The sequence below is a fragment of the Bos javanicus genome, chromosome 17 (assembly GCF_032452875.1).
Source record: "Bos javanicus breed banteng chromosome 17, ARS-OSU_banteng_1.0, whole genome shotgun sequence".
Taxonomy (NCBI): domain Eukaryota; kingdom Metazoa; phylum Chordata; class Mammalia; order Artiodactyla; family Bovidae; genus Bos; species Bos javanicus.
Genome location: NC_083884.1, coordinates 48,179,052 through 48,193,941, shown reverse-complemented (window position 1 = coordinate 48,193,941; position 14,890 = coordinate 48,179,052). Strand labels below are relative to the sequence as shown.

The 14,890-nt window shown below is 41.2% G+C and overlaps 1 protein-coding gene across 2 annotated transcripts in view; it reads right to left on the bottom strand.

The window, feature by feature from the left end:
* TMEM132D (transmembrane protein 132D) overlaps positions 1–14,890 on the bottom strand; it is an 889,902-nt gene that overhangs the window by 398,421 nt on the left and 476,591 nt on the right. The gene's annotated exons all lie outside the window — the stretch shown is intronic.

Here is a 14,890-nt window from a genome sequence, read left to right as displayed (position 1 = left end):
TAATTAGAAGCCTGCACCCTGCAACTAGAGGGTAGCCCCCGTGTGCCGCAAATGGAGAAGGTCCACGCACAGCAACCAAGACCCAGGGCAGCCAGAAATAAATCAATCTGTAAAAAATGCCAACTAGATCCAGAAATATTTCCCCAATTGTATCTTGGTGATTACACTTCTTTGAAACCCCCCTCAGTAGCCTCTCCTGTTCTGTCTTCACACTTCATGAAACAATATTTTCCATGCGATACTTTGCAAACTGCTTTTTACCCTGACAGCCGTGTATATTTCTAATTACTCCAAGCTGAGGGTGCGTGCTGCATTTTATTTTGCTTTATCTTTATGATTGGATAAATCAATTTTAATGTCACGCCTTTAAAAATCTGGCTTATTCCAGCTGGAAACAGATGTTTTGTTTTCTTGATGATACCTTAACGGGTCGTTCTTTGAAAGAGGCCCCAGTGGTAAGACAGACTCCTTAAACTCTCCTATCTTACATGGTGCTCCAAACCTGCATGTCACCTAACACATTAAAACAGCAAGAAAACAAAACATCTCCTCCTTGACTTAATGAAGAAAAATAGCCCACAGACAAGGGACCATAAGATCAAAAAGAAAGAGCTTGATTACATGCTCTAAAGATACAAGAGATTGTACCTTTTTTAAAAAAAAAAATTATTTTGTACTGGAATATAGCCAATTAACAATGTTGTGATAGTTTCAGCTTCACAGCAGAGTGACTAAGCCATATATACACATGTATCCATCTTCCCTCTGGTGGCTCAGACCATAAAGAATCTTCCTGCAAGGCAGGGGACCTGGGTTCAGTTCCTGGATCAGGAAGATCTCCTGGAGAAGGGAATGACAACCCACTCCAGTATTCTTCCCTGGAGAGACCCAGGCACAGATGGGCCTGGTGGGCTACAATCAGTGAGGCTGCAAAGAGTTGGACAAGACAGAGGGACTAACACATTCTCCCCAAAATTCTTCTCCCATCCAGGTTGCCACATAACATTGAGCAGAGTTCCCTGTGCTATACAGTAGGTTCTTGTTGGTTATCCATTTGGAATACAGCAGTGTGTTCATGTCTATCCGAAACTCCCTAACTATCCTTTCCCCCACTCCTTTTCCCCTGGTAACCATGAATTCCTTTTCTAAGTCTACGAGTCTGTTCTCAGTTTTGTAAATAAGTTTATTCGCATCATTTCCTTTTAGATTCTGCATATAGGGGATACTACGACTACTAAGTCGCTTCAGTCGTGTGACCCCATAGACTACAGCACATCAGGCTTCCCTAAAATAGGTATAAAACAACAAGGACCTAACGCATAACACAGGGATCTATATTCAACGTCTTGTAATAACCTATGATGGAAAAGAATCTGAAAAAATAATACACATACACAAATAAATATACATATATACACACATAAATATAAGAAGAAAAGCTATGACCAACCTAGCTGCTGCTGCTGCTGCTAAGTCGCTTCAGTCGTGTCCGACTCTGTGCGACCCCATAGATGGCAGCCCACCAGGCTCCCCTGTCCCTGGGATTCTCCAGGCAAGAACACTGGAGTGGGTTGCCATTTCCTTCTCCAATGCATGAAAGTGAAAAGTGAAAGTGAAGTCGCTCAGTCGTGCCTGACTCTTAGCGACCCCATGGACTGCAGCCCACCAGGCTCCTCCGCCCATGGGATTTTCCAGGCAAGAGTACTGGAGTGGGGTGCCATTAGCATACCATATTTCCCTTTCTCTGTTTGACTTACTTCACTCAGTATGACAATCTCTAGATCCATCCATGTTGTTGCAAATGGAGACGGTATCTTTTTAAAAGATTTCAAAGTAATACATGCTAATTGTAGAAAATTAGGAAAATGAAAACAAGTAAAAAGATGGTCAGTATTCTTGCCTGGAAAAAATCTCACTACCGGAGAAGCCTGATGGGCTACAGTCCACAGAGTTGCAAAGAGTCAGACATGACTGAGTACGCGCACACACACAAAAAGATGATCAAGCATCAGCTACAAATATTCCACTCATATATAAGTTTTTTTTAATACAAAATAATTTTGGTGTTTTCTTGTTTCGCTTTACATCGTGTACCTGTGTAATCTATCTACCTACCTGTCTATCTATCATCTGTCCCTTTGTCAATGTCAGACTATACTGTAAATAGTTTCCTTTATTTTTCATCTGACAATACATTACAGGTAGCTTTAACAGGATGACTTTCAGGTGGTCCTTTTCTTTTCTCCCATTCTCTTTCATAGAATGGCCTGATAGCTCTTTAATACAGTGCATTCATTTACTTTGAATTATCAGATATGTTTTTTAGAAGTGTTTTGTGAACCACCTTGTTCTAAGTGCAATTGGTTGATGAGGGATTTTAATTGAGAAAATTTCAAGGCTGAAAGAGAAAGCATAAGCAAAATGACCCAGAACTAGAGAAGTATTAACTAGAAACAAGCTAATAGCTTTTGAAATTTTTTTCCTGATTTTAAAAATAAACAAAACAAAACCACTCCAATTCCCAACTTGTCTCTGAGCTCTTGTGATTTATATTTCAATTCAACTTCAACTATTCATAAATTGCTATTGTAAATGTACTTCTGTGGGTGACACATGGGCCTGTATTTTCACAGAGTGAATGCTTTTTAGATATTTACTGCATATTTCACCCATAAGAGACCGAGCAAAACTGCAAGAGCAAGACCGAGCAAGAGAGAGAGCAAGACTGCTACTTTTTTGTCTTCCATTAGTACAACAGCTGCCGTCTATGGGGTTGCACAGAGTCGAACATGACTGAAGCGACTTAGAAGCAGCAGCAGCAGCAGTACAACAGAAATTTATTCATTGCCTTGAGTCAAAAGAGTGAAAAATGTCTGTCTTGAAAGGATAAAGAGGATGTGGTACAGAATGTACAATGGAATATTACTCAGCCCTAAATAATGAAATAATACCATTTGTAGCAATATAGATGGACCTGGAGAAGGCAATGGCACCCACTCCAGTGCTCTTGCCTGGAAAATCCCACAGGCGGAGGAGCCTGGTGGGCTGCAGTCCATGGGGTCGCTAGGAGTCCGACACGACTGAGTGCCTTCACTTTCACTTTTCACTTTCATGCATTAGAGAAGGAAATGGCAACCCACTCCAGTGTTCTCAGAGAATCCCAGGGACAGGGGAGCCTGGTGGGCTGCCATCTCTGGGGTCACACAGAGTCGGACACGACTGAAGCGACTTAGCAGCAGCAGCAGCAGAGATTATCATACCAAGTGAAGTCAGAGAAAGACAAATATCATATGATATCACTCATATGTCAATCTAAAAAAATATATACAAATAAATTTATATACAAAAACAGAACTAGGCTAACAGACATAGAAAACCAATCATTGGTTACCAAAGGGGAAACAAGGGAGGGAAGGGATAAATCAGAAGGTTAGGATTAACAGATACACACTACTATATATAAAATATATAACAACAAGAACCTACTGTACAGCCCAGGGAACTATACTGGATATTTTATAATATCCTATAAGGAGAAAGATTCTGAAATTGATTTTATATATACGTATGTATATATACATATATATCTGAGTCACACTGTTATAAACCTGAAACTAACACAACATTATAAATTAACTACACTTTAATTTAAAAATGTCTGTCTTTTCTAGCTTCTATGCCTGTAAGACATTTTTTGTTTTTGAGTCTACAGATGTTTAAAACAATTAAGGGGCTGAAATGTGATAGGAGTTCTCGAAGTGTGTCCCACCACCTGGGAGCTTGTTAGAAACACAAATTCTCCAGACTGATTAAATCTAAAATTCTGAGAGTGGGCCTAGCAATCTGTGTTTTAACAAGCCCTCCAGGGTGATTCTGGTAAGTGTTAAAATTTAAGAACCACTCCTGTAGGGTAACTGAGAAATTAAAAATGAAAACAGTCTAGTGATAGAACAGAATGTTCATTCCATCCATCATCACTAACAGAATCACTGATCATGTATTCAGTTCAAGATACAGGACACTGACCACCCCGCCGGGCACAGAGACTGAGAATAATATTCATCATCACTGCTGTTGTAGTATAGTTGTTTTTTTAATGGAGAGAATGTAGGATCTATGAGCTTATTAGTAATTGCATTTTTTAAAATATTTATTTATTTAGTTTTGGCTGAGGCAGGCTTACTTGATCCACAGCATGTGGGATCTTAGTTCCCTGACCAGGGATTGAAATCACCTCCCTTGCACTGGAAGGCAGATTCTTGACCACTAGACCACCAGGGAAGTCTCTGTAATATAGCTCTTGCTTTCTTACAAAGTCAGACAGAAATACCTCTCTCTGTTTCCAAAATTTACTTCAGGGACTTCAGATTACAAAGATCCAAACATTGTGGACTTTCCACTGGGGTAAACCTGTGCAAAGGGAAATAAGAATTTCCCCTACGAAGCTGAAAGGACAGACTTCAGCCTGTGTCTTCACATCACTTTGAGTTGTTGCCTCTGTCAAAACCCCAGAAGCCTCTAAAGTGAAATCACAGAAAATGTTTGACAAGGTGATGTTGGGAAACTTAAAACTGAACCCCCCCACACCCCAGGCCCTGTTGGATGCAAAATTAACCTTTATGAACTGCCACTCCCAAAGAGGAGGTGAACGTTTGGGGCTTCCCTAGTGGCTCAAATGGTAAAGAATCTGTCTGCAATGCAGGAGATCTGGGTTTGATCCCTGGATCAGGAAGATCTCCTGGAGAAGGGAATGGCAACCCACTCCAGTATTCTGGCCTGGAGAATTCCATGGACAGAGGAGCCTGGTGAACTATAGTCCACAGAGTCGCAAGGAGTCAGACACGACTGAGAGACTAATGCTTCTCACTGGGGTCATAGTCCCCTTCAAGCCTCGGTGAAACATGCTGAGCGGAAAAGTTATCGACTATGTAATTCTGAAGAGGGATGGAATGTGGCTGCCTGGCCTGAAAAGAGTATGTGAATCAACCTGGAAGCTATAGATGGGAAGATACTGGGCTGATCAATCTTTATTCCCAGGCAATCAAGCAAGGTAGCATCTTTAGTTCTCTCCACCGACGGCTCATAAAATAGGGGTATTGATCAAGGGGTCTAAATTTGTCATTTTGACTATAAAAGCAATTTGTTTTTGTGGAATGGTCATAAAAGATGAATGCATTTGGGTTCCAAACTTCAAAAACTATTCTTCTGGATAACTTTGCAAGGTATCTTTGCAAGGTAACTTTGCAAGGTATAACTTCTTTGGGAAGTTACCAAGCTGTCTTCAAGTATTTTTATGGGTATGTGCATGTAAATTACTTTAGGTGATTGAAGTGCCTACCAACACATCTGGAAGCGTATTTCATAGAGAAGTTCATACTTTTCAATCCTCTGAAAGACATAAGCTAGCATTTATTAAGGGTTCTCTACTTTGTATCAGGCATATTATGAGGATTTTGCTTATTTCCTGATTTAATGTATCCTGATAAGTCTATGTGTGGGATATTTGGGTTTTTGTCTTTATTTTTTGGGTGATGAAACTTTTGCTACAACAGTGATGTAATGTGCTTAAGGACACATAGCTAGGAAGCCAATAATGGACTCAGGGCTGTTCCTTTAGAAATCCTGTATTCCTTAAGAAGGTTGAAAATATTGTGGAAAATGTACATGCGGGTTCCAGGCCACATAGACTACAGGCAAAGATGTATACAATTTTAGAAACAGCTTCTTTCCTCCAAAACAGACATTTATGAAACAGGTTGCTCCTTCACTGAGCTAAAAACTGGCCTCTATGTTGTCTTAGTTAGCACCTTTTGTCCCTAGAAAAGTAGAGGAAGATTGTAATTTGTAGTGAGAGTTTGGAGGCAATCAGCAGTATATGTAAACGCACATCAGTAAATGATCCTGGTGGCTCAGATGGTAAAGAATCTGCCTGCAATGCAAGACACCCGAGTTCAAAGCCTGAGTCAGGAAGATCCCCTGGAGAAGGGCATGGTCACCCACTCCAGTATTCTTGCCTGGAGAATCCTATGGACAGAGAAGCCTGGTGGGCTACTGTCCATGGGATCACAAAGAGTCAAGACACAACTAAGCAACCAACACTTTCAGCCGTACATGTAAAGTACATGAGTAAATGATCAGAGAACTAGTCTGCAGTGTAAGAAGAAAAAAGTAGAATGAAATAGAGATGATAAGTCATGAGGACCCAGAGAGACAGAGATGAGAAAGCAGGTAATTGAGAATTTTCAGGACCTGTGAAAGCTGAGCATGTGTCTTCCACTAATTTGTAACAATCTGGATCTTCACCATAAATCCTCCATGACATAAACAAGCATTTGTAAATTTCTCCTTGTGATCAAATAGACACTTAACCAGGATATAAGCTACTGTCTATGAGCTACAAGGAGGCAGATATCAAATCTTTCTTTTTCTCCATTGTTTACACATGCCTAGTATAACACCTGGTACATCATAGGTACTCCAACAAAAATAGACCAATAAGTGAATTAACTCCTTAAATATATGTTGTTAGAAACTGCATTCCTGTGCAAACAACACACAAGCCAACTCTATCCCCAAGCTGTGCCTTTTCGGGTGGAACTAGGGACTTAAACAACAAGGCTTTTCAAAATGCAGAGACTAGCAAAGTGAATCACTTAATCCTTTTTTTTTTTTTTTCTTTTCCCTTTCAAAGATCTCTCTTCTGGGGAGTTTCCTGGTGGACTAGTGGTTAGGACTCCAGAATTTCACTGCCATGGCCTGGGTATAATCCTTGATTGGGGAACTGAGATCCCACAAGTCCTGTGGTGTGGCCAAATATATATCTATATCTATCTATCTATACACATGTATAGGTATATATATGATAGATATAGATATATATCTATATATGTAGATGGGCTTCCCTGGTGGCTCAGATGATAAAGAATCTGCCTGTAATGTAGGAGACTGGGGTCCTATCTCTGGGTTGGGAAGATCCTCTGGAGAAGGGAATGGCAACCCACTCTAGTATTACTGCTTGGAGAATTCCATGGACAGAGGAGCCTGATGGGCTACAATCCACAGGGTCACAAAGAGTTGGACACGACTGAGTAACTAACACACACACACACACACACACACACACACGTATCTGGTAGCTCAGTTGTAAAGAATCCACCTGCCAATTCAGGAGACGCAAGAGACACAGGTTCAATCCCTGGGTCAAGAAGATCCCTTGGAGAAGGAAATGGCAATCTTCTGCTCCAGTATTTTTGCCTGGAAAATCCCATTGACAGAGGAGCCAGGTGGGTCACAGAGAGTCAGACAAGATTGAGTGACTGAGCATGCATACTTCCCTTCTAATAGTTCTGATGCCTGAGTTAATTCAGGTCAACGGATGACAGAGTTGTTTATCAATGCTAATCCTTCAAAGATATCTTCAGTATAGTAGAGGATTCTGGGATACAGTAGTACTCAAAACTGTAGAAATACTATAGCGACATGTATGCAATATAGCAACATGTATGCATAGATACATTCTCTTCTAACACATTACCTATTAATTTGCTGAGTGCTCGCTCTAGTCCAGGCCTAGTGGTGTAATTTATTATGTTTGATTCTCACATCAATCCATCACTCCAGTGAGGCAGGTATGATTATTCTCTTGTTCAGGTCAGTTCAGTCGCTCAGTCGTGTCAGACTTTGTGACCCCATGAACCGCAGCACGCCAGGCCTTCCTGTCCATCACCAACTCTGGGAGTCTACCCAAACCCAAGTCCATCGAGTCGGTGATGCCATCCAACCATCTCATCCTCTGTCATCCCCTTCTCCTCCTGCCCTCCATCTTTCCTAGAATCACAGTCTTTTCAAATGAGTCAGCTCTTTGAATCAGATGGCCAAAATATTGGAGTTTCAGCTTCAACATCAGTCCTTCCAATGAACACCCAGGACTGATCTCCTTTAGGATGGACTGGTTGGATCTCCTTGCAGTCCAAGGGACTCTCAAGAGTCTTCTCCAACACCACAGTTCAAAATCATCCATTCTTCAGTGGGCTGTACAAACTAAAGCTCAAAGGTAAGATATTTTGCATAATAAGTTCATGGATAATAAGTAGAATCACTGGTGCTAAGTGATGTCCACGGCACCAAAGTGTGCAGGGCTGACATCTGGCCCACTTCCCTTTTGTGCAGACTAAACTGGTGTCTCTACTGACCCACTGTTCAAAGTAGAAGGGATTTGGTGACAGACACACCAAACATTGTGTCACACCAGCAGGTGAAAATTCCATCAAGGTGCACAGCTCACGTTGACCATATCTAACCTACTGGCCACAACAGGGCGAAGACTAAATCATAGATATTTCTACTGGCTCAGTCTGCTGGGCCATCTTGTCGAGCTCAGGTATCAGACTATCAGACTGAGATATTTTCTGGAATGTGTGACATTGGCCTCACGAGGTTAGCACCATAGTCTAGCTTTTAAATATCTGAGAGAAGACAGAAAAAGAGAGAGAAAGGACTTTCTTGGTGGTCCAGTGGTTAAGAATCTGCCTTCCAATGCAGAGACAAATGTTCAATCCCTGGTTTGGGAACTAAGATCCCACACACTATGAGGCAACTAAGTCCATGCATCACAACCACTCAGTTTGTGCTCTAGAGCCCAGAAAGCCACTTTAATGAGAAGCACAAACACCACAACTGGAGAGTAGCCCCTATTCACCACAACTAGAGAAAGCCTGTGAACAGCAACAAAGACCCAGAGCAGCCAAAAATAAAATAAAACAAATATTTTTTTTAAAAAGAAAGGTGACATTAACTGACATGTAAAGAATAAGCCGGACGCTGCTTGATAAGTAGCAAGGGGCCAGCAAAGATGAAGGCCCTGGTGTGGAAATTGCTTGGTGTTCCAGGAACCTCAAAAAAGGTCACTGTGGCTGGATGTTCCTGGATGATGAGAAGGTGGGATGCTGGAGTTAAGTAGGCATCTCCCATTGCCCATCCTTGTGTTAACTCACTCTGTGTACATGACCCTTCATGAGGCAGGGCCTACTAGAATAAGCTTGCCTCCACAAACTGCTTCCTCAATTCGGGGCGTATAGGAAAGAACACACACAAAACACAGAGAGGGAAAATAAAGGGGTCATATCTTCTCAAAAAAGTGGATTTTGCTTGGAATCTGTCCAGGACAGTATTTTCAATGCCCCTTCTTTATAACAATCGTTGTGTTTTGTCCTCTTTCCTCTCTAAAATGAAATTCATACATAACAGGATTATCTACATGCATAATTCAAAAGAAATATAATGACTTATCCATAAGGTAATGAACCCATGAAAGGAAAGTGATTTTGAATGAAACAATATGCATTTCAATGTGAAGATGCGTCAACATGACTACTCTGAAAGGCACAATGAAATCATCAAAGGCTTTAGCCATTGGAAGAGATATCATAAATGTGGTACCATACAAAGTGATAGACTTCTCTAGAAAGCTTAATAACTTTTGAAACTTCTCTGAACTCAACAGAATGCAATCTTATCTTGACATCCCCCAAATTTGGTGTATATTGAAATGATGCAAAGTACTGTATTTCTATATCAATGGTGTCAAGCAGTAAGACCCACTATTTATATATAGGCTTCCCTATCTATCATCAGACTTCCCTGATGGCTCATCAGTAAAGAATTCGCCTGCAATGCAGGAGCTGCAGGAGGTGTGGGTTCGATTCCTGGGTTGGGAAGATCCCATGGAGGAGGGCATGGCAACCCACTCCAGTTTTCTTGCCTGGAGAATTTCATGGACAGAGGAACCTGGCGGGCTTCAGTCCATGGGGCTGCAAAGAGTCAGACACAACTGAAGTGACTGAGCGTGCATGCTCGCACTCATGTATCATTACCACTGTCCTGTGCGGTATTTGAAAACCGACTTGATTCTCTGTTGGATGAGCAGCCCCATCCCATCACTATAGGAGATTAAACATCCCTGGTCTTTGTCCACTAAACATGAATGGCATCTCCCAGCATGTATGTTGACCAAAAATAACGCCTCCCACACATTATGAGGTGTGTGCATGTGTGTATCCGTGTTTGCATGCAGTGGTGGTGGGGGGACTATTAGGAAAATCTGTGGGGCTGTGGCTTTTGGTTGGGGACTCAACCATGCTGAGAAGCAATGCTCCTTGTGACCAGAATGATGAAGATATCAGCATGACTTCCTAAATTGTACATGACCAGGTGACCTACAGCCATATTTACATATATTTGTGTATTAATAAAGGAGAATGAAAACAGCATGATAAATGAAATGTTATATTCCTGAAAGGAAAAACTCATAATCTCAAAGATCTCTGTCCTCCAACCAATTAATCTATAAATTCATCACCATTCCAATCCACATATCAGCGGTATTTATTAGGGGATTTTCCAGACAATTTTTAAATCCACACAAAGGAGGAGGGATCTGTAAGAATAACCACCACGATTTTGCAAATGATGAACCATTATGGAGGGCATGTGGTACCCACTATCAAAGACAGAAGTATAATGTTCACATGATTAAAAGAGGGTGATATTTGCTCAGTGGAGTAGGGACCGGGGATGAAACAGAAGAGTGAGTCTAGAAATAGATGGACTGGATTTACATGCAGTGATCAGTACACATCAAAATCAGACATTTCAGATCAGCAGGAAAACGAGATTAGTTATTCCATAAATGATCTTAGAATATTTTGGATATCCAGGACAGAACAGGGGGAGGGGGTTCTTTAAGGTGTCTGTGAGGTTAAAAAGAAAAATGAGAAAATTTACGTGAAAGTGTTATGGTAGAATAGGGACTTCCCTGGTGGTGCAGTGAATGGTTAAGACTCAGCGATCCCAATGTGGGGGGCCTGGGGTCCATGTTGGTCAGGGCGCTAGATCCCACTTATCACAACTAAAGATCCCACATGTGGCAACTAAGACTAGCACAGACAAATTAATTAATCATAAAACGAATTTGTTAAAAAAATTACTAATACTGAAAAAAAAGAAAAAAAATTACTAATACTAAATTACTAATATAATATTAGATCCAATGTGAAGAATGACTGTCATGTCCAAATGAGCCAGTGTTGAAGTTCAGGATGAAAGGTTGCATGATAATTAAAGGCTTTAGTGCCCTGACCATTCATTTTTCAAAAGATATTTTAGCTTCCTCTCAAAATGAAATAAAACATAATAAATGAATTAATAAAATATAATGATATGTGTATTACAGAAATAAAAACATTATAATTTATAGTTATATTATTATAGAAATATAAAAATAAATTCTAATTAATTATCTAATTAATTAGTGGATCCACTGCACAAACACTAAATTAACTTCTGAAGTGTTGTCTCTCTGACTATGAGTGTTCCACACTTTGCTTAGGTTGCAGTGTTGTTCAGGTGTGGAGAACCTGGCCCAAGTTACTCAGACCTTGATCTTCCCATCACTCTCTGGGGCCAATGGATGCCACCTGTTGTTCAGTTTTATGCTAAAGCTCACATTCTCTAAATGAATTAACAGCACATCTCTGAGCTTGCCATGCTGAAATACCATCAGGCATAGTTTCTCAACCTGGACATCTTGGGCCAAATAATTCTCTGTTTTGGGAAGCCCTTCTGTGCCCTGTAGGGTGTTTAGCAGCATACTGGGGTGGCATCTAACCACTGGATACCAGTAGCGAACCTGTATCCTACAAAAAAATGTCCCTAAATGTCCCTGCCAATCTACCCAAGCTGAGAAACACTGGAGTAAAATGTAATATTTGATTTCTTTTGGTGTTACCAAAAACGGGATCCAGCTGCATGCCATTCAACAGTCAATAAAGAGGCCAAGTTGGTGGAAAGTTAAGTTTGCTTTATTCTGGATGCCAGCAACTGAGGGTTGATGGGGAGGGCAGATATCTGTCCAAAGGTCGACTCCCCCCACTTAAAATCAGGGGTCAAGAGCTTTTACATTACAGATGGAGGGAGGTGGGTCCATGCAGAAATAGCAGTCAGCTCTGACGGCCATCTTGAAATTGGTCATCAGTGATCTGACCAGCATCATCTTGATTGTTTTAAGTACAGTTAATCTTCAGTTCCAGGGACAGTCTGTTTCCATTTTCTTGAGGCCAATTCTTAGCACTGTGACAGCTATGTCATGCCTACAGTCTGGTCATCATGTAGTTAACTTCTTACACCTGGGGGGGTTTCAGTATCTACAAGACAGCTTCCAAGATATGGCTCAGAATATTATCTTTAGCCCTTAAGAAGGAACTGAAGGTCCCTGACGATGGTTACTGACTAAACTACCACTATCTGTTTCCTTTGTTTCTGCATTTTCTCACTTCTCTGTTAACTTATTCTTTGGCTAAAGTTTTCACACAGACAAAAGGCAGACTGAGGACATGCAGGGCAAGGACTGTAGGGTCCCACTCCACTTCACTGATAGCCATATGAAAAGACTCTTCAGCTGTCTTAAGATTCCCCTTGTGCTTTACAAGCCTGACATGCTGAGATATTCTATGCTAACTCTCAAAACTGCCCCTGGCCCAAATACAGATGCTAAGGGAGAGATAAAAAATATATATATATATAATTTTTTAAAGTCTTGCCTTTTCTTCACTAGATCATCATCTTCTGTTCCATAAGTATCACCTCCTCTTAAACCTGGTCCTGCCTCAAGGTCTAAGTTTGAAGAGCAACAGATTAAAAAAAAAAAAAATATATATATATATATATATATATATATATATATATATATATATATACTGGACCAAAGTGACAAGGCTGGGGTGTGTAGTGGCCTTTCATCTGTGGGGCGGTTCAGAACATGCAGGCAAGTATTTCATCTGAAACTAGACAGAGGTACCCACAGTGTCTTTCCATCCCACTTCCCAAAGCTCCTTGGCTGTGCTGAGAGAATTTCCCTCTTGGCTTCAAAACTGACTACACATTTAGCTGTAAGGGATGCAGGATGCTGACTTCAAATTTTAGAATCTGAGCTTCATAAAGAAGTTTCCTTTGAACAAGACTGAAGGTACAATAAAATGTGACTACTTGCCCCTTTTTCATTTTTCAGTTTTTTAGGGTTTGGTATTCTTCCCTGATAGCTCAGCAGGTAAAGAATCTGCCTGCAGTGCAGGAGACACAGGAGGCATAGGTTCAATCCCTGGATTGGGAAGATCCCCTGAAGAAGGAAAATGGCAACCCAGTCCAGTATTCTTGCCTGGGAAATCTCATGGACAGAGGAGCTTGGTGAGCTATAGTCCAAAGTGTAGCAAAGAGTTGGATACAACTGAGCAACTATGCCCACATGATTCTGCCCTCCAACATCACAGTGACTTAAAATGTTAGAAATACATACAAACAGAAACCAACACATGTGAATGAGGACATATTTGCTGGTCACTGCTGGAGCAGAATTCATCATTTAATCCTCTCTGTTCTCTGCTCTCTGAGGGGTTTCCAGTGACTGCATCTTCAATTTACATCCAGTTGGTTGGGACCATCTCAAGAACTCAGTGTTGAGAACAACCCTTTCAGACAAGGGTGTTAGGTCAGTAGCCTTTGAGTCCTCAGCACCCGAAAAAGTACATGAAATGAATTTGATTTCATTTTGATAAAAAAGTTTGCTGAAAACTAGTCCTTATTATTAAGGGAAGCAGGAAGAGATTCCACCATATGGATAAGCCTGGGCAAAGAAAAACGAAACCAAACCTCTATTTTGCTGCAAATTTAAGGACTCTATGTCTAAATTGGGAATAAAGAGAATGATCTCCTTTACTGGTTAAGTGTCTAGCCTGGAGATCAGAATCCGGGGTTTCTGGGAGGTTGGAATCCCAACGATCACTACTGGCCTTCATGCTGCTGTTGTTTAGTTGCTTCAGTTGTGTCCGACTCTTTGCAACTCCATAGACTGTAGCCTGCCAGGCTCCTCTGTCCATGGGATTTCCCAGGCAAGAATACTGGAGTGGGTTGTCATTTCCTTCTCCAGGGGATTTTCCTGACCCGGAGATTGAGCCAGGGTCTCCTGCGTTGGTAGGTGGATTCTTTACCACTGACCCACCAAGGAAGCACCTCTTAAATATTTATTGAACTTCCAAGATGTCCCAGGTACTGGAGGTACAGGAATAAAACAATAAAAAGTAAAATAATATCAAATAAATGATCTAGGGTATAGCTGAAATCTTCTCCAGTGGTCATGTATGGATGTGAGAGTTGGACTGTGAAGAAAGCTGAGCGCTGAAGAATTGATGCTTTTGAACTGTGGTGTTGGAGAAGACTCTTGAGAGTCCCTTGGACTGCAAGGAGATCCAACCAGTCCATTCTGAAGGAGATCAGCCCTGGGATTTCTTTGGCAGGAACGATGCTAAAGCTGAAACTCCAGTACTTTGGCCACTTCATGAGAAGAGCTGACTCATTGGAAAAGACTCTGATGGTGGGAGGGATTGGGGGCAGGAGGAGAAGGGGATGACAGAGGATGAGATGGCTGGATGGCATCACTGACTCGATGGACGTGAGTCTCAGTGAACTCCGGGAGTTGGTGATGGACAGGCAGGCCTGGTGTGCTGTGGTTCTTGGGGTCGCAAAGAGTCGGACACAACTGAGCGACTGAACTGAACTGAGAGATCTAATAGAGCAGTTCCTATTGAACTAGAACTTAAGGAAGAGCTTAATACACAAAAAGATTTTCCCCAAACTATACAACAACCTCCTACATAAAAATGTAAAACAGTTTGCAGAAGACGTGAGGGATTCGGCCGAACAGCAAATACGTGAAAAGATTCTCAATCTTAGTTTTGGTAAAGGAAATGGCAACTAAGCAGATACCAGTTTTCACCTATAATATTGTTAAATTAAAAAATTAACATTTACTATGTGCATCGATTTTGGAAATGAGCTCTCA